The sequence below is a fragment of the Gossypium hirsutum genome, chromosome D07 (assembly GCF_007990345.1).
Source record: "Gossypium hirsutum isolate 1008001.06 chromosome D07, Gossypium_hirsutum_v2.1, whole genome shotgun sequence".
NCBI classification, from domain to species: domain Eukaryota; kingdom Viridiplantae; phylum Streptophyta; class Magnoliopsida; order Malvales; family Malvaceae; genus Gossypium; species Gossypium hirsutum.
The window spans coordinates 52815889-52837405 of NC_053443.1; the positions used below are offsets into that span (position 1 = coordinate 52815889).

At 33.5% G+C, this 21517-nt stretch overlaps 1 non-coding gene across 1 annotated transcript; it reads right to left on the bottom strand.

Moving 5' to 3' along the window:
• Positions 1-9220: 9220 nt before the first annotated feature.
• LOC121219669 (small nucleolar RNA R71) lies at positions 9221-9327 on the bottom strand. Its single transcript, XR_005916559.1, has one exon. It is a non-coding gene; the product is annotated as a small nucleolar RNA R71 (small nucleolar RNA).
• Between the last annotated feature and the right edge of the window lie 12190 nt (positions 9328-21517).

Sequence of the window (21517 nt, forward strand, 5' to 3'; positions counted from 1 at the left end):
GTATTATTCTGCATGAATTGTGTGTGTGATTGTAGTGATTTATTGTGCTATTAAATTACGATTGAGGGATATTCTGGCTAGGAAAGACCTGGTACTTAAGCGATCCTTGTGATCCACCTCTCTTTCCTGGGAATTGAACTTAGTGTGATTTTTTAGTACAATAATTTTACTCTTTTACACGCTTCCGCACGACAATAATCTTCATAGCATAAAACGCACATTCTGAGGATGCAATTGAAACTAGAAGAGTTAATATAAGACAAATCAATCTATCAACGAGTGGGTACATAACTGACTTTCCACTCTCAACTACACTTCTACAAAGTTCAGAAAGTGTTGATATTTTTCTCAAATCGGGATGCTTACATACATCAAGTTCATAATGCTTCAGTTGATATTAGAGACGTTCTTTCTCTTGTTGAGAAAAATCTTCTGGATAGAACTTGTTTACAGGAATGCAAATTTTATCAATATCAAATAAATTGAAAAACTTCTTGGGCTCTAAAGTTGTAGTAAGAGTGAGAAGCTCGACAACATTTTCGTTAAACTTACTCTTCAATTCTTGCAATTGAGTATCTATTGTAGCAAAAATATATATCCACTCGATAATGATGCTCCACTATAACATCTTCCTTCTTGTTATGACTACAACCCACAATGTATAGAACATTCATATTTGGAAAATCCAACTCTCAAGTTTCACAAAAAGATATTACATTTTTCAACAATTTATTCCATCCATCATCTCTCAACTTTTGAATTAAATTTTTCATTGTCAAAACTAAACTCATGGCGTTTAATATATCTTGAGAACGACGTTGCAAAGCTTTACAAAGGTTATTAGTAACCCCTAAAACTTCTTTCATCATATGCAAAATAAAAATAAACTCAAAAGATCTCAATCTATTATATGTGTTATGAGCATCTCCTCGCTAAGAATAGTTAGAAGAGGTATTTTTTAGATTTTCAAGAACTGTGCTAGTAGCATTGTACATCTTTAGTAAACTAGTAACTGAATCTAAATGGGAACTCCATCGAGTCTCAACAGGATGTTGTAAAGTGCCAATCTGATTCATTCCTATTCCAGTTGCTAACTCATTGATGGATACCAGCTGCTTGGGATTTTTGTAATTCATCGTGCCATTTGGAAGAAGCTAAAGCAATATTAACAATATCAGACAAGTCTTTAAAGGATTGGTGCACTTCAACCACTTCTCTAGCTGCTGCAACCAATGCTAACTGAAGACGATGAGCAAAACAGTGAATACAATAAGCATATCACCAATAATTCAAAATCAAAGCTTACAAATCATTAAATTCCCCATGCATATTGCTTGCTCCATCATAGCCTTGATCTCAGATATTTTATATGTAAAAATTATGTTGTAAGAGGATATTAAAAATTACATTCTTCAAAGTCAATGATGCAGTATCTTTAACATGGACTATATCAAAAAAATCATTCTTTTACCTATCCTTGTTTATCAACAAATCTCAAAATAATTGCCATTTGCTCTTTTTTTGACTCGTCTCTTTCTTCATCCATAATAATGCTGAATTTTCTATCACCAATTTCTTCACGAATTACATTACGAACTCTACTGGCATAAATTTGCATTATCTCTTTTTGTATTGTTGAAGTAGTCCATTTGCAATATCTCTTTTTGTATTGTTGAAGTAGTATAACTAGCATTTTGTGGAGCACTATTCAAAACATCTTCAAGTTTCTCATAATGCGATGCTAATAGAGATAACAATTCAAGAAAATTCCCACGATTTTTTGATCTCAAGCTTTCATCATGACCTCTAAAAGTATACCCTTGAAATGACAACCATCGAACAACATCTATACTAGTTTTCAGATGTAGACGATTAGCTGCAATTTGTTGTGTTGTTTGTCTATCAAGTGATACTTTAATATGTTGAGCTTGATTCATTAAATCTACATAAGCTCGTTGTGCATTGTTATGCAGTGAATTCAGATATTTCCCATAAGTGTCAAAAAAGCACAATTGCATCCATCGTGTACCTTTTTCCAATTACTAAAGCCATTATGAGTAAATGTAGTTGATCTAAAACGACTATTTGGATTGTTATTAAAAAAAAACAAGGCAAACATAATACTACATCTTTAGAAGGTGAATATTCTAACCAGGAAAACTGTTTAAACCATGATGGTTGAAAATAACGAGGATGCTTTTTTGAATTGGAAGCAAGATATTCTGAAAGAATAGGTTGATATGGTCCAACCTTAATATAAACTCTTCGAATTTCATCACGTATATTAATCAGATACTCATATATTTGCTTACGTAACCCATGTTCACGTGCTAAGTTAGACAAATCAAGTGCCTCATCTTCAACTCTAGGAATTTTAGAAGGATGAGCCTCAGAGTTTAAAGGAGCAAAAGATGAATGTGGTACCCCAATTTGTGACGCTTCTGAAGGTGATTGTGTTGTTGTTGTATTTTTCATTTTAAAAAATGAATCAATTGTTTTAGACTTTATAACTACAATATCTTAAAAGATAAAAAAATTTAATAACTATAAAATAAAATAAAACTATAAACTTTAAAACACAATAAAAATAATAGTAAAATTGTAAAAGATGAAAAAATACCTTAGAAGATGGACTCGATGCCGCGTTTGGAGGACAAACATTGATAACAGTAGTTGTTAATGGCAATCAGAAAAGAGATTCTTTTTCACTAGTTAACAATTTGAATTTTAACCTAATTTTACATTTAATGTTATATTAAAAAGTGAACAACTATCATCTAAAAAAGAAAGTTGTAATATATTATATAAATATTTAAAGTTAAAAGTTAAAATATATTATATGGAAAAAAATAAAGAAAGAAAGATTTTTTTTTAATGTTCAAAGTTGCAAAATGGGGCCAAACAACAATTTAAGGGGGACAAAGTTTTCAAGTATTAAGGGACTAAATAATAAATATTCATTTTTATAATTTTAGGGAAGGCTGGGGCCCCTGCCAGCCACCCCCCCAAATTCACCTCTAGATAAGAATGAGTCTATTGGTTTAGTGGTAAGGCGTCAACTTACTCTTTGGTCTTGGGTCAAACCTCTATATGTGTGAAGTGGAATTGTTTTTGTTTTGAATGCTGGGGAAATCTAATAAGGATAACTAATCAGATTTAGTAGGGATATGGGTAGTTTTTCTAAATTCTTTTTTTTTTAAATTTCCCCAAAAGTATTCCTAAAATTTCTCCACTATTCAACCATCCCACTGTTTTCCTCTCTTGTTTGTCATTCCAATATTCCCACTCTCTCCATTTTCTTCTTTTTGATTTTTGTTCTTTGTTGGCTGCTGGAAAATATCCTCTCTATCATTGTTTCTTTTATTTTTTTCAGATATTTTCCTTCTTGAACTTTCAAACCGACGTTAGCCTATTACTGTTACTATTACTGTTACTGTTACTGTTTTCTTGTGATTTTTTGTTGCACTCCTGTGGTCGTTCTTCCTTACATTTCGTGAGGATTGTGTGTGATAAGATTATGGAGTTGCAGTGTTTCGATTGTCGGTAAGTATAATATGTATACACATTTTCTCTATGGTAGTTTTGTGTATCTTTTCGTGTGAAAAGATGGTGATCTTAGTGGTTCAACGGTTTTCATTTTAACTGGTTATGTGAAACTTTTGGGAGAAATGTGAAGTATTTTTGGATTGGAATAGAGTTATTTTGGATTAATTAATTATGCATTATGATTTTGTTTAGGTGAAGCTTTGGTATCAATTAATCCATTGGAAAATTAAGGAATCACTTGGCTATTGTTCTTGGTAAGGAATTGAATTTCTTAAGTTGATTTCTGTTTTGTTTAGGATTATCGTTAGCGGTTGTGGCTGAATTAGTGATTAATCTCGACGTTTCATTGCTAGAATTGTTGGTTTTAATTGTCATTTTAGATTCTGGAATCCTCATTGTTCTGTGGTCAATCAAAAATAGCATCACGTGTGTGATTCTAACGCGAAATGTCGTTTAGAACTTAGAAAATCTACGACAACTTAGAAAATCTACGACAACAAAGGTTGTTTTCGAGCCTGTTGTTTGTCACATGGTCGTGTGGCTGACTGTGTGTCAAGCTGTGTACACCACAAGAGCATGTGGTTGACCGTGTGTCAGGCCGTGTGAAGCACACGGGCATGTGCAGTTACACAAGCAATTCAGGTAGGCCGTGTGGGCTTATTTTTTGAAATGTTTCACCTAGGCCCGTTGACTCTAAAATTCATAATTAGACCTTTGTTGGGGTTCGTTTAGCTTAAATAAGACTTGAAATGTAACATCTATTGATATGTTTCTGTATGTGATACATGTAAGGTATGTAAAAAAATATATGTACGATTTGTGTTCTAATAAGTTTGAAAGCATGACTACATATGAAAAGTATGCATGAAATCTGTTTATGGAATATATGTATTAGTTTATTTATGTATGTACATTGAGATGGGTTTGATTTGTGGTGGAGGAAATGTATTTTGGCAGTATTACTGCAATTTTGGCTGTTAAACTGCAATATCTATCTGGCAGCTCAATAGCACCTTTATGAGTGGCATACCACCACGACCCAGTGTGATTGGATGGATGGACTCTTGTAGTCCTAATTGGTGTGATTGGTTGGACCGAGTTGATGTGTAGCAGATAAGGGTAGGATTTGTAACTACATATGTATCTGAATCTGAAAATACATATGATTTTGTATATGAAAATATGTTTGAATCTGGATTTGAAAATGTTTCTATTATTTATGTATATTTGATTTGTTGCTTGGGTTGTTGTAATGTTTGGGTTTGTGCAAGTATACACAGTCGTTATCAAGTAATAAGTAAGTATAAGAGTTATTGGCTCCATAGGATTGTATATGTTAATCAATATTTTGCAAAATTAATGTTTAACAATTCGGTGAGAAAAACACAATAATTTCAATTGATTGGTGTTCAGTAAATTAATTATATAGATGCAAGTTAACCTAAATGCAAATGAAATGAATAATGTAATGAGAATGTTTAGCAGCAGATTTGCAAGTTTTAACAACAATAACATGAATAGGCTAGAATAATTACAACAATTGACTTGGTTCATTTTCATCATGCTCACAATGTTTCGAAAAATATTTCATAGCAATTCGATCTATCATTAACTTTGAAACAAGGATTAAGCCATTTCAGAATCTTCTACTTAGAAAAACATGCATACTACCATGATCATATTTAACTAAGGGTTTCTTAGATTTTATATGAAGTAACAGGGACGAATTAGGTTTGAAACAATTTAATCATACAAATCTAAAAGTTACACAAGGTAATATAGCTCTCTCGAGTTATTAGGAACCTTTAATTTAATCGAGCTAAGATCTCAGTTAAGCATGCACCTTTCAATTATTCCGTCCATTAATCATCATCTGGCTAGGATTGATCAACTAATTCTAATGCATTCAATAACACCTTTATGAATGAACTACTTGCATGGTTTTAATTGAAAGCATGAACGATTGGGACATAAAACATCATGAACATAAATCAAATGAAATTTATCAAATTGATGTAATCATTCTAGCTAAAAACAATTAAGCATTAATCGTTAATGAAAAATACAAAGAAAATTGCAAACATGATGAACAATAATAAAAATTAATGAAGAATAAACGTGAGTCACTTGACAATGTCCACCACGTCCTTGCACACCGCGACCATAGATACCGCGTAAACTCAATTTACTTCTCTTAAGTTCAGAAGTCTAAAGTTTATCTTAGGTTATTAAAAATCCTAAATCTAATGTTTAGCAGAAGTGGTTAGCTATTTTAAAGCAAAGAATGTTTTATTCAATAATCTCTAAAGTTCATCAGTCTAACTAAAGTATAAATAACCAGAGTACAACTAAGTTACTAGGATTGGCGTCAGAGTCTCAAATTCACATTTTCATAACTTTCGTAAATTTTTGCACAAATTCACCATCATCAGATTTCCAAAAAATTTCTTAAAAATCAGAAATTTCAAAACACATTATGCATAAAAATTGTAATCCCAAAAACCACAACTCGAGTTTTACAACCTGACTTTAATACCACTAAATGTAACACCCCAAACTTGGCCTAGTCGTTACGGCCGAATCTGGAGAAGTTACATCAACTCGTTTGAAAAACTAAAATCTAGCTTAGAAATTGTGTGATCTGAAAACTTAATTTAGCTAAGATCATACAAGTTTCACGAAATTCTCAAGTTTGAAAACACATATTTCACAGCATGATCTCTTAAACATTTACTTTAAAAAACAACGAAAATATTTAGAAATTGCATTCTAACTTTAGTAATCATGTGATTTGAAAATATTAATTTTTGGCAAAACTCTTACATTGTTATTTAGAAAAACTCATGCGCAGAACTTACTCATTTTACGGAAAAACATTTAGTTTAATACTTAATTTTGCAGTGAACATTTCCAGAGCTTTTTTTAGTTTTGAAAATTGAATTTCAATTTGTCAAATTCATATGATTTTGCAGTTTTACGTTTAAGATCACCCAAAAACTAGCGAACATATAAAAAACCCAAAAACAAAACCAAATTCGAAAACTTAGTACAAAAATTCAAAAGTCTAGAAATCTTAATTAAAATAATTCGAACCATATTATGTGGAAAACCAATTTCAACTCCTGCATAACCTCCAATCCTAAACTTGTTGGTTACTTGAGAGGATAACAAACAAAGAGTGAGTATAGATTTTTTATAGTTGTTTATGGCACCTTTTTACCTAAAAATTATGTTAATCCTGTATATTTGACAGTTAATTAGGTGAATTTTGTTCATATTGAGATAATGGACATGAGTTAGTAAAATATGAAATTTTATGCTTTTATGTATTAAATTTGTGCATAATTTAATTATTTCATGCTACATAACAATTTCTTGTACTTAATTGTTGTAGTGGAACCATGGAGTTAATTTGTGAAGCTTATTTTAATTATACATGGACATGAGCTTTATTCTACCTTAGTTGGACAACAATAGCAAGCAAATTGGGTCAAAAGGAAGTCACTTTGATCCAGTTAAAATTGATTTAATTGAAGAACAAGTCTGAAAAGTAATTGGGTCACAAAAACCGTCCAAGTGAGGGGGAAAGAAGCCCAATTCGGAAAGGGCATATGAGCAACCCAAAATAAGCTTTTGGAAGATTTATTCAGAGATCCTTACACTTGTAAAATAATTAAAAATTAGCTCCTAACAATCGCCTAAGAAATCGTCCAACCCTTGCTTGATTTATACATGAAATCAAGCATGAATCAAGCAACCAACAACCTCCCCTCTCCATAATTCGTAGGCGGCCAAACAAAGGAGAACCTTAAGGAATATTAAATTTATATTTAGTAAACTTCTCATCCATCCCTCTACTATAAATACCACCCTTTACTTCCTATTCATTCATCCCTCATCCCACATCATTCAATAATCTCTCACTCACATCTTTCCTTTCCTTCTCACGCATAACCCATCTATTTTCCCCCATTTAGCTAGCAATTCCTTGAGAAAATCCTCTATTGGTTGGCCACCTTGAGGAGCATCTTGCAAAGGAGCAATTACGAGGATCAGAAGAAGCCATCGTGATCAATTTCTGGAGGATTGCCAAAATTATTTTAGCATTTTTTTTCTTCCTTAATCTTTATTTTTGTTCATCGTGTTTGCAATTTGCTTTGCTGGTTTTTGATTAACGATGATAGCTTAATTTTATTTAGCTAGAATTATTATGTCAATTTGATAAATTTCATTTGATTTATGTTCATGATGTTTTGTGTCTCAATTGTTCATGCTTTCAGTTAAAATCATGCATGCATTTCATTCGTAAATATGTGATTGAATGCATTAGAATTAGTTGATCAATCCTAGCCAGATGATGATTAATGGACGCAATAATTGAAAGGTGCATACTTAACTTATATCCTAGTCCGATTAAATTAAAGATTTGTAATAAATCAAGAGAGCTCTATTACTTTGGATAACTTTTAGATTTGTGTGATTAAATTGTTTCAAACCTAATCTATCCCTGTTACTTCACATAAAATCTAAGAAACCCTTAGTTAAATATGATCATTGTAGTATGCATGTTGTTTTAAGTAAAAGATTCTGAAATGACTTAATCCTAGTTTCAAATTGAATGAAAGATCGAGTTGCCATGGAATATTTTCTGAAACATTGTGAGCATAATGAAAATGAACCAAGTCAATTGTTATAACTATTCTTGCATATTAATGTTATTATTGTTAAAGCTTGCAAATCTGCTGCTAAACCATATCATTGCATTTTTCATTTCATTTGCATTTAGGTTAACTTGCATCTAGATAATTAATTTACTTAACACCAACCAAGTGAAATTATTGTATTTTTCTCACCAAATTGTTAAATGTTAATTTTGAAAAATATTGATTAACATATACAATCCCTGTGGAGACGATAACTCTTATACTTATTCCGTCATAATGACTATGTATACTTGTACAAAACCCAGCGTTACAAGTTTTTGGCACCTTTGTCAGGGATTGTTGCCTTAATCTTTTTTTTTGTAAAATTATTTCTTTCAATTTGGTTATTTATTTTTAATTAATTTTTAATTAATATTTTTATTCTTTATTTTATTGTGATTTTCTTTTTAGGTCTTCATGAGCATAGTTTGAATCATCGATTTACTCCTTGTAGACCCTGAAATTGAGCTGGCATTTAGATAAATAAGATGAGAAATTTAGCCCAAAGACAAGCCGCAGAAATGGACCTTTAGAATCAAAATGATGTTTAATGGAATAAAGCCGTTAATGTTCATAATCCAATCCTTATTATTGATGATAGGGATATTACTATAAGGCAATATCTTGTACCACTTTTTAATGAGTTATATCTAAGAATTAGGAGACTAGAGATTGAGGCACCGCAGTTTGAATTGAAGCTTGCGATGTTTCATATGCTTCAAGCAATAGGTCAATTCAGTGGAATGCCTACAGAAGATCCACATCTTTACCTTCGATTATTTATGGAGGTAAGTGATTCCTTCAAGATAGTCAGTGTAACTGAAGACACACAGAGGTTGAAGTTGTTTCCATACTCATTGTAAGATCGAGCACAAGCATGGCTAAATTTGTTGCCACCCAACTCAATTTCTACTTGGCAAGAATTAGTTGAACACTTTCTAGTAAAGTATTTTTCAAATAGCAAAAATGCTGCATTGCAAAATAAGATCACCACTTTTCAGCAGATGGATGATGAGTCCCAATACGAGGCATGGGAAAGATTCAAAAAGCTACTACATAAATGCCTTCACCATAAGATTCTATATTGCATCCAGTTGGAAACATTTTATAATGGTTTCAACGCACACACAAGGTTGGTGGTAGATGCTTCTGCAAATGGTGTTATCTTATAAAATTCTTATAATAAGGCTTACGAAATAATCAAGAGAATAGCCTGTAACAACGACCAATGGCTGACAAATCGAGCAGCTTCAGGAAGATGAGTAACAGGAGTGCATGGAGTAGGTGCCCTTACTTCACTCTCAGCTCAGGTATCTTCTATCTTTTCAACGTTGAACTAGTTTACTACTAATGGTTTAAATCATGTTGCAGCTTAGCCACCAAGTCACTTTGATGTTATTTGCTGCGTATATTGTAGGGACGATCATTTTTTCGAGAATTGTCCAGCAAATCCCAAGTCTATTTACTACATAGGGAATCAACACAAAAATAGAAGTGGACAAGGACTATAGTCCAACTTCTATAATCCTTTGTAGTGAAACCATCCAAACTTCTCTTGCTGCAACCAAGGAGTTGGATCGAACAATAATTACATGCAGCATAGATCAAATCAACCTCTTGCTTTCAATCAACAAGTTCAAAAACCATCGCAAGTTAAACGTTTCAATAATTTGGAGAATTTATTAAAAGCATACATTGCTAAAATGTTGCCTTGATTCAAGGCCAAGCAACAACATTGGAGAATTTGGAAAACCCCAAGGTGTTGTACCAAGCAAAATAGAAAATCCTCTACCAGTTGAGTCTCCTAATAATCTTGAGAACTTATTAAAAGCATACATGGAAAAGCATGATTCAACTTTGAGAAATTTGGAGAACCAGATGGGGTAGTTAGCCAACAAACTTCGAAGTAAACCACAAGGAGCTTTGCCTAGTGACACGGAGAATCTAAGAAAACCTGGCAAGGATAATTGCAAAGTGGTCACTTTATAAAGTGAAAGGACTTTGGAACCCAAGGAAGTTGAGGTTGAAGATGAACCTCCAAAGAAAAAGAAAAATCAACCAACAGTTGAAATTCTTACACCAGAGAAGCCAGATTCTGCAAATTCTAAAGAGGTAGAATCTAAACTAGTGAATTTTAATAAGCTAACCACTTCGCTAGATACAGATATATTACCTCGGAAGACTAGTCAAAGCCAAAGTTTCACAACCTCCACATCCTCAAAGACTCCAATAACATAAGCAACAATAAGATGCTCAATTTAATAAAATGTTGGATGTGTTGAAATAGCTACGTATCAACATTCTGTTGGTGGAAGCTTTGGAGCAAATGTTGAACTATGCGAAAGCTATGAAGGAATTTCTGTCTAAGAAGAAAAGGTTTGGGGAATTTGAAATTGTAGCTCTAACTACAAAATGTAGCTTACTTTTTATGAACAGTTTGCATCCTAAATTGAAGGATCTAGGAAGTTTCATCATACCTTGCAATATTGGAGAATCTTATTGTGGTAAGGCTTTGTGTGATTTGGGTTCAAGTATCAACTTGATGTATACGTCTGTGTTTAGAATATTAGGTATTGGTAAGGCCAGACCGACTATTGTTACACTCCAACTAGCAGACAGATCCTTAGCATATCCGAAAGGAAAAATTAAGGATAATCGATGTACAGAAAGGTGAACTCACCGTGTGACTTCAAGATGAATAGGTGACCTTTAATGTACCCAATGCCCTAAGATCTCCTGATGAGGTTAAAGATTGTTCTACTACCTCCGAGATAGATCTTTTGGTTGAAACAAAATATTGAATTCTTCAAATGATTTGTTGGAAGTTATTTCATCTGATTCTCCACATCAAGATGAGGACAACACATGTTTGGCCTTGTTGGAAGTTATCTCAAAAGGATTCAGTTCAAAAGTTCAGTTCGAATCAGTAGAGTTATCATCATATCCACCCAAGTTAGACTTAATTGTTTTGAAAAGGCACGAGAAAGATATTAAGTGGACTATTGCAAATATTGAATAGGGATCTATCAAGGGACAGAAGAGTTCGATTCAATCTTGAGTATTTGATCCTGGGAAACTCAAGTCTCAATGGTTAAAAGCAAGGATCATGTAACCCGTCTATGACATTCTGATACGAACCCGGTGAAGAATGCCCATGGTTTAGCTCACATTGCAAGGCTCGCCATCCTTGTAAGCTTGATCCAGTTCAATCAAGCTCAATTTAGCTCAATTCTAGCTCAATGAGCTCGTTCCTAGCTCATAAGCTTGTTTTTAGCTTACTTTTGTTTGCAATTTATTCTGCTGGAATGAAATTAGTTGATTAATTAAATTAGTTTAATTAGTTATTTCAGCTCACTCGAGCTCAATTCAGCTCATTGAGCTCGTTATTAGCTCTTTTAGCTCACTAAATCTACTTGCTAGAATAAACTAATTATCTAAAATAATTTAGAAAGTATTATTACAGCTCATTAATATTTTCTTAGCTATTACAAGTTTTTATTATGTCTTAGTCAATGCCGAATTTAATTTGTCTTTTAAGATAATATTAAATTTGTCATAAGTTAATTATTATTTTAATTAGTGTGTCTAAATTATATTAATGCATGTTCAGCTAAATTTTGTGTGATTTAATGTTGCTCATATGTTTATGTAGGTGAGCCGAATGTGAAGATGTGTTTAATGCAAGGTTCATGAACAGCTTAGTGCAACGTATGGGAGTACGCATGCACAATTGAGGTTCAATGGAAGGCATTTAAGGAAGCACAAGTACTTGGGACATTCATGCAAGAGGGGGATGTTGAATGTTCATGCATTTGCACATTCATGGACCGAATTTATAGAAGAACATACCTTGGGACGTTTCAGGCATGTTCTATGTATTTTCAAGATGACCATTCAACTTTTCAAGGCACTTTAAAGCTCCATTCAGCCAAGGAAGATGTTGGAACAATTAAGGGGCTGCACATCCATGGAATTAAGCTTTCTTCAAGGTTAAGGATGCATGAATGCATCAAGTGAAGAAACATGATGATTCAGCCAATCCATGCATCATCTCCAAGCATGAATCAACTTTTTAATGCTTTATTCATGCCTATTCAGCCGAATTTAGCTACAGCAAATTAATGATTTCTCATGGCTAAATTCTTAGCCATTAAGTTGCCCATTCGGCTAGCCATGCATGGTTCTATAAATAGTTGTTTATTTTCATTGTAAGGGACTTTTTGACTTTCTGGCCAATTTTTTAAATGAAACTTTGTTTTTGTGAGGTTAACTTCCTCTCCAATTTCGTACAAGTCTCGAGTGACTTATCTAGCGAGCTAGTGGCGTCATCCCGAACATGTTTCCGAACTTATAACCATTCCCTAGTGTGACATTCACCCATCTCAATATACTTTCGATTCTTACATTGCTAAGTAACGGGTCGAGGTTCATCAACCTATTCCCAACTGTCACCTTAAACCATATAAGATTTGGGGTGATACTCATTATAGTATCGAATCTTTCTTAACGTTTAAGTTTTATTTTCCATCTTCACCACTTATCCTAAAGTTATCTATCCTTTATTTCTTTTATTAAAATTTAACCTACTTGTTTCTAAACTTTCCATCCATTTAATTACCTTGTAAGCTTCCGCATTCATTAATCAAATATACACCTTTTGGACTACTAGAACTTCTCCTCATTGATGATCGGGCAACTTCATGAAACGACTCAATTAACCTGAGCCGGTTTGCATCATTTGGTATTAGAGCTACCAAAATAAGGAGCACCGACATTCGTATCAAGCCCGAAAGTATGTTCGTAGCGTAAAAAAAGCAAAAAAAATCAAGTTGTAATTTATTTTTCTTTTATATTTAGCTTATTATTATATTGAAGTATAAAAAAATTTGAAATTATACAAAAAATTGAAAAAAAATTCGAAAAAAAAAAATTTGAAAAAAAAGAAGTGAAGTTTAGAAAGTCTTGCAAGTTCTTAATTATTATTATTTTTCATTCTCTTCTACTAATCCCGATCATCCATTCATTCTACCATCTCTTCTACCACCCCAAAATGCCACACATATCTTGATTTTAATTTTCTTTGTCTAGCCTTCCCTACCCTTTCATTTTATCCCTTGTTAACCATTTTTGAAGCCAACCCTCTAAGCCACAAAAAGCTTACTTGAGATGAAATATGAAATCACGAGAGTGAGATCATTCGAGAGAAGAAAAAGCCAAAACGAGTAAAAACACGAGTGGAGTGAACTTTTCTTGTCTAGTGACTCGCGAGATTTTGTGGTGACGTATCTAATTTTCTATTATTATTCTTTTAACCTTTCTTCTTTTAGTGAATAATCATGTCTCGAGAAGAATTCTCCACCGATGAATTTCAATACTTGGTGAACGAGATGGGCCGAATGTTGAAGGAAAAACTAAGTCCATTACAAAGATGGTTGGACCGAGTGGTGGAAACGACCCGAAGGAAACAAAATCCACCAAGTCGAGAATCGGAGTCATGAACATCATGAAGACATATTTTCGATGACCATTTGAGAAGAGATTCTTATCGGGATTCCTACTCGTCAAGAAATTCGAGACATAGAGGAGAAAGCTTTGAGTTTGAAATCTTTCGAGGTAACAAACAAGAATGTGGAATTTTTCCTTCAATTGCATCAAAGTATTCATCCACAAAGGATCAAACACGAAGAGATGAACAAGTTACATATGCATCAAGATATTTGCCCACGGAGGGTTATTCTCAAAGAATTCAAAAAAGTGAGAGAAAAAGAAAAGAAAGAAAAGAAAATTGAAAAAGAAATTGAGATTGAGAAAAAAGTTGAAAGAGAAAAAGATGTTGAAAAAGAAACGAAAGAAAATGAAGATAGTGAGCGAGAATTAGAAAAAAAAGTGAAATTTTAACTAACCCCCATGATGTTTGCCTTTGTTCTGTTCCTTCGTTTCAGGTTTCTGAAATACCGAAAGAAATTTTTTGACTTCAATACTTTCCTGACAAGTGATATTTTCACATGACCGAAAAAGGTAAGGTTGTCGAACCACACGAGCCCGAAAGTAAAAAAGGTAAGGAACACCTGGCACTTGAATTTCCACTATCTTCTTTGAATGTGAGTAAACATAATGTTGATGACTTCATTCTTGTAAAAGCTCCATGCCACAAAATGGTTGATTTTCCTTCATCGATTATTTTTGAAATCTTAAACGGTGGTGAGGCGTGCTTTTCCAAAACAAATCTTTGCAATGACAAGTTTAAAGGTGAATTCATGTTTAATCAGAAAATGCGAAACTTGATTCTGCGTAACAATGGATTTTCATATTAACATTTCAATTTTATTAATTGTGGTGATTATGTGAACCATTTACTACCTTGTGTGAAATCCTCGAGTTTTTGCAAATCTAGTTTGAAGGAAGTAAAGAGTTTTGAATGTTTGTTTCTGAGGACACAAGAATCCTATTGGTTTAGCGTTTTTGACTTAATGAAACCTTTGCTACATTTCGACATAAGTAATCAAACTCGCATGTTTAAATCGAAAATTTGTTTGGGTTCGATTTGTGAAAAAATCAAGCATCTCAAATTTCGTGCGAATAATTTCTATTGTTTTGCTACTTGGTTTTAAGATAAGGTAACAAAATTTGCAAAATTTGTTTTCAATTTATATTCGTGCCTTAAACAATTTTTGTGGTTGTACATAAAGTTTGTGTTCCATTTGACAAAGGTTAACTCAACCACGAAGCTTCGACTACACTATACTCCCAAGGAGCGAAGGTTTATGTTGACCGAACAAGGTAAAATCGATCTTTGTTTTCCTATTTTAAAAGGTAAGACCCCTGAACTTTTTGAAACATCCTTGTTCTCTTTGGGTGGTGACAAAAATCATGTTGTTGCTTTGGTTCTTGTAAATCACTTAGATCACGACTTCCTTGACTGTTCTATCCTATTCATTGGTGAATTATCTACTTTGGTTGTTGATAAAAAGATTCTTGTTTCTGATCATTTTTATGATGCATGTGTGAGTGAATCTATACTTAATCGTCTAATGCACGGTATGATTGTGCAACTCCGTCAACCGTGTGAATCCTTTCAAATACCTGCTTGTGATGATTACGTCTACCATTTGATTTATAACTCGCGATTTCATCATGACTTGTGGAAACAATTTGAGATGTTTGAATGCCTTAAAACATGTCCGTTTTTGTTTCGAATATTTGATAAGGCATTGGCGAGTAAATTAATTTGTTTGCCTGATTGTCAACATGTCGTTTTGAACCTGTCCATTCGCATGCGTTATACTTGTTTTGTTATGCTTATTATTGGACTACGAGTTTTTTTGCAATGCTATTTGCTAACTCAAGACTATTCTTTTCAGTTGACTCAATTGCCATTCACCCCGTTCGATTGAGGTAAGTCGAGTAAGAAGAGCTACGTTCGAGTGAACCAACAGCTCGACTTAAGGACAATTCGTTCTGAAGAAGGGGGAATGATACGAACCCGGCCAGGAATGCCCGTGGTTCAGCTCACATTATGAGGCTTGCCATCCTTGCAAGCTCGATCCAGTTCAATCGAGCTCATTGAGCTCGTTATTAGCTCTTTTAGCTCACTAAATCTACTTGCTGGAATAAACTAATTATCTAAAATAATTTTGAAAGTATTATTATAGCTAATTGATATTTTCTTAGCTATTACAATTTTTTATTATGTCTTAGTCAATGCCGAATTTAATTTGTCTTTTAAGATAATATTAAATTTGTCATAAGTTAATTATTATGTTAATTAGTGTGTATAAATTATATTAATGCATGTTCAGCTAAATTTTGTGTGATTTAATGTTGCTCATGTGTTTATGTAGGTGAGCCGAATGTGAAGATGTGTTTAATGCAAGGTTCATGAACGGCTTGGTGCAACATATGCGAGTGTGCATGCACAGTTGAGGTTCAATGGAAGGCATTTAAGGAAGCACAAGTACTTGGGACGTTCATGCAAGAGGGGGCTGCTGAATGTTCATGCATTTGCACATTCATGGACCGAATTTATGGAAGAACATACCTTGGGACGTTTCAGGCATGTTCCATGTATTTTCAAGATGGCCATTCAACTTTTCAAGGCACTTTAAAGCTCCATTCAGCCAAGGAAGATGTTGGAACAATTAAGGGGCTGCACATCCATGGAATTAAGCTTTCTTCAAGGATGAGGATGCATGAATGCATCAAGTGAAGCAACATGATGATTCAGCTAATCCATGCATCATCTCCAAGCATGAATAAAATTTTTAATGCTTAATTCATGCCCATTTAGCCGAATTTAGGTACAGCAAATTAATGATTTCTCATGGCTGAATTCTTAGCCATTAAGTTGCCGATTTAGCTAGCCATGCATGGTTCTATAAATAGTTGTTTATTTTCATTGTAAAGGACTTTTTGACTTTTTGGTCAATTTTTTAAATGAAACTTTGTTTCTGTGAGGTTAACTTCCTCTCCAATTTCGTACGAGTCTCGAGTGACTTATCTAGCGAGTTAGTGGTGTCATCCTGAACTTGTTTCCGAACTTATCACCAATCCTTGGTGTGGCGTTCACCCATCTCAATATACTTTCGGTTCTTACTTTGCTAAGTAACGGGTCGAGGTTCATCAACCTATTCCCGACTATCACCTTAAACCATATAAGATTTGGGGCGATACTCATTATAGTATCGAATCTTTCTTAACGTTTAAGTTCTATTTTCTATCTTTACCACTTATCCCAAAGGTATCTATCCTTTATTTATTTTATTAAAATCGAACCTACATTTTTCTAAACCTTCCATCCATTTAATTACCTTGTAAGCTTCTGCATTCATTAATCAAATATACACCTTTAGGACTGCTAGAACTTCTCCACGTCGACGATCGGGCAACTTCATGAAATGACTCGATTAACTCGAGCCGGTTCGTATCACATTTGGTGGGTGAGACATGTATCAAAGAAAGAAGATATCACTGATAATGAGCTAACTCCATTAAGGACAATCACAGGTAGGCAGATTTGTATGAATGACAGAAAGTCGAGCAAAGCAAAGCAGAAAAACCATTTCTTACGCTATTCCATGATCAAATGTTGAACATAATTGCAGGGCAAGATTATTATTTTTTCTATATGGGTATGATTGGTATGATAAATTGCCTTTTGACATCGCATCAATTAGTGATATCCCTAATAACATTGAGGGGGTTCTCTTCACTTTCTCTACCGTTATTTTTAAATTTCAATTTTTCCCTTCATTATAATAAATGACATAATTAGAAAAATTTTCTTGAATTATTACATTAAATTAATTCTGTATAAGGAGATTAGAACTTAAGTGGGGCCATTTGTGACTCCTCTAACATTTCCTAGGAACTTAATTTAATGTAATTTTCTGAGAAAAATTTTCTAAGTAGCCTAAAAGGAGTTTTAATTTTATTTTCAAATTTAAGTTTATTTTCATTTTCATTTTTATGTTCAATAAGAGGGTCAAGTTGGCCCAAGGTTTAATCAGTTTATTTCTGTCAAGTTTTATTTCAGTGCAGGTAATAAAATTTCTACAATTTTGGGCTCGAGGCCCAGAACAGTGACGAGGAGAAAAATATCTGACACTCGCTACCCCTTCCCTTCGCCTCAACACTACTTCCCCACGCTGCAACAGTCTCAGAATAAAAGGCGATGACACAAATTAATAAAAAGGGGAGGAATTTCTTTTATTTCTTTTTCTTAGTATTATTTTTAGGATATTTTTTATTTACTTAGGAATATTTTGTTTTATGCATAAAATAAATTGAATAATTTGCAATACATGAATAAATTAAGCCCAGATGTTGTTCTCTAATAAAAAAAGCAAAGTAATATGGTAATGTGAATGTACATGTCTAGGGTTGGATTTGCAAGAAAAGACTTGGGACTTAAGCAATCTTCATGACTCACGTCTCTTTTCTTGCTTTCCTACCTGATGTTTAGTTCTCATTTATTACTTTATTTACACAATGAGGACATTGCTTCTTTTTAAGGAAGGGGTAGGGCAATATTTGCATGAATATTAAATTTTTCTTAATTATGATTCAATGTTTACTCATAAGTATGATGAAATAAAATGATGTTCAGGAAAAAATTGTTCATAAGTTAGCTCAAATGCAAGTATGATTTATGATTTTATCTGAGTTTTTTTGTGTTATCTTAAGTCATGGAATGCTTGTATGTTCTTAGGTCTTATGTAGTCTTTGCCATGAAAATTTAATTTCCTTGGAAATAGCCTTGGAAATAGACATGCATGAAGGTTTAAGTCTTTAGAATTGAGTAATTTTCTTGAGGCAAAATCATAGGAGGCATAGGAATCTGAACATGATATAGACACATTTTCTTTAGATCGTTTGAGCCTCTCAAGCTTACCATATGAATTTAACCCTTGAAACATTGGTTTAGGCCTTCAAGCCTATTTTATTGATATACACCGACATCATAAGTCATATTACCATCTATTTAAGTTTTATCCTATTTTTGCACCAATCTTAACTATACTTGTCTTGGTGATCAAAATTTGAAGAAAAATCAGAAAGATGTACATGTTCTCCATTTGATTTATGTTCAAACAAAAAAGAAAAAAAGAGAAAAATCTCTATTCAAATGTCAAGCAAAAAGAGTAAAATCAATACTCAAATATTGAGAAGTATTGTTGGGCATGAGCTTTAAATTAAGTTTGGAGGTGGTAAAACCCATTAGAAGGATGTATCTCAAAAAGATCCAAGACAAAATCAAGGTTAAGATTATTGAACCTAAAAATTCACTTCTCTTTATCCTTACCTTGAGCCCAGCTCCATTACAACCCTATAAAAGACTTATTGATTTTGATAACTATGTCAAATATATTAGTGGAGAGAAATTTCTAAGTTTAATATATGAAGACCATTAATTAAACCTTGTGATTGTTTTGTCTAATTGATAAGGAAAATTTGATTGAATGGTGAATGTTATATATGACCTTGAAAAGCATGCACTCTATGACTTATGTTAGCATATTTCCGTACTTAGTATAAAATTTTGACATAATGTTTGCATATGAGTGACTTATCAACAAAAAGAGTTTGTGAGCATGACTTTAATGATGTATGTGTATGTGCAAAAGTTTATTCTACTTAAACTTATTGCAAGATTTCCTTATCTAAAATTTTGCTTTGCATTACTCGTGACGAGCAAATATAGATTTTTATAGTTGTTTATGGCATATTTTTACTTAAAATTATGTTAGTCCTGACTATTTGATAGTTAATTGGATGAATTTTGATCATATTGAAATAATGGGCATGATTTAGTAAAATATGCAATTTTATGATTTTATGTATTAAATTTGTGCGCAATTTAATTATTTCATGCTACATAATAATTTCTTGTATTTAATTGTTGTAGTGGAACCATAGAGTTAATAATTTGTGAAGTTTATTTTAATTATACATGGACATAAGCTTTATTCTACCTTAGTTGGACGACAAAGGCAAGCAAATTGGTTCAAGAGGAAGTCACTTTGATCCAATTAAAATTGATTTAATTGAAGAACAAGTCTAACAAGTAATTAGGTCACAAAAATCGTCCAAGTGAAGGGGAAAGAAGCCCAATTCGACAAGGGCATATGGGCAGCCAAAAATCAGCTTTTGGAAGATTTATTCAGGGGTCCTTACACTTGTAAAACAATTAAAAATCAACTCCTAACAATCACCCAAGAAACCGTCCAACCCTTGCTTGATTCATGAATGAAATCTAGCATGAATCAAGCAACCAACAACATCCCTCTCCATAATTCATGGCCGGCCAAGCAAAAGAGAACCTTAAGGGATATTCAATCTATTTCTAGTAAACTTTTTAGCCACCCTTGTACTATAAATACCACCCTTTACTTCCCATTCATTCCTCCCTCATCCGTCATCATTCAATAATCTCTCACTCACATCTTTCATTTCCCTTTCACGCATAACCCATCCATTTTCCCCCATTTAGCTAACAATTCCTTGAGAAAATCCTCTATTGGTTGGCCACCTTAAGGAGCATCTTGCGAATAAGCAATTATGAGGATCAGAAGAAGCCACTGCGATCAATTACTGGAGGCCCAATTTAAAATTTAGTTAGTATGTAGAGACGCTCATTTTTTAGGGTGGGAATCAAGAAACTAGGGACGATGTTGTGTCTCAAGAGTTGCTAAGAGATTTACAAAGGGTCGCTGGGGCCCAATCTGAATTTGTGAGTTGAGGGTCTGTGAGTGAGCTACTTCGGTCAAATGAGACTAAGTTAGTGGAAAAGATTAGTTGCTTAGAGAGCGAGGAAAGGGAAAGGAATAAAGTGTGGAAGAAGAGGAGTTTTTGCTCTGCTGATTTGAATTTACGACCTAGGAAATGAGTTAGAATAGCCAGGCCTCAGCGAGTTGAGGCAGTTGTGAAGGTGGATCAAGTTCCGATTTGTGTTTACTATGGTAGACGCCATTACGCCATTCGGACCAGTGTTGGAGGGAAACGAGAGTCTATTTTATATGTGGATCTGTTGAGCATCATGTTAGGGATGGTGCATGACATTTTCTTAGTCGGATGCAAGCTTTGACTTAAAAATGGAATCGGAGTCTGCTTTGTGCAATTAGGCATCGAGATGCATTTGGAAACAATACAAGTACTTTTATGATCAATTCCAGTTGCATTTTGCTTTGATTAGGAATTGTTTGTACCATCAGCTTCACCGTAAATGGCGTTTTTAAGAGTCTAGGGTAGAGGAATCATTAGTGATATTTTTGTAAAAAGTTTCTTGAGACAACCCGAGGTAGTGATTGGGAAGTTCGTTAGAAAGTGTCTAGTTTGGGAGTGAGATATTGTCTGAATTTGTATTGAAATTAGAGTTGCACAACAATAGCGTGGTGATGAGTATGAATGAGAATTTTTTAGATTTTGTGGTTAAGTAAATGGTGTGATAGTGGAAATTTCGAGGACAAAATTCTTTTAAGGAGGGGAGAGTTGCCACATCCCAAAAACTGGGTTAGAAGAAATTAGGTTAGTGAAACCAAAAGTGGTCATGTCCTGATTTTGAGTCATGATTGTGAAAATTTTGTCAAGTAAATTAATCTGTTTTAATGGATAAGTGCTCTGGATGTGTGTTTGAGGTACTGTGTTCAAATCTCTCTTTGAACTTTTTGCTAATTTTGTCCATATCTCTATCTCTGCCTATTTGGCTTAAATTTATTTCTTGTGAAAGTATGGACAAGAATGAGCCTGCTGGTTTAGTGGTAAGGTGACAG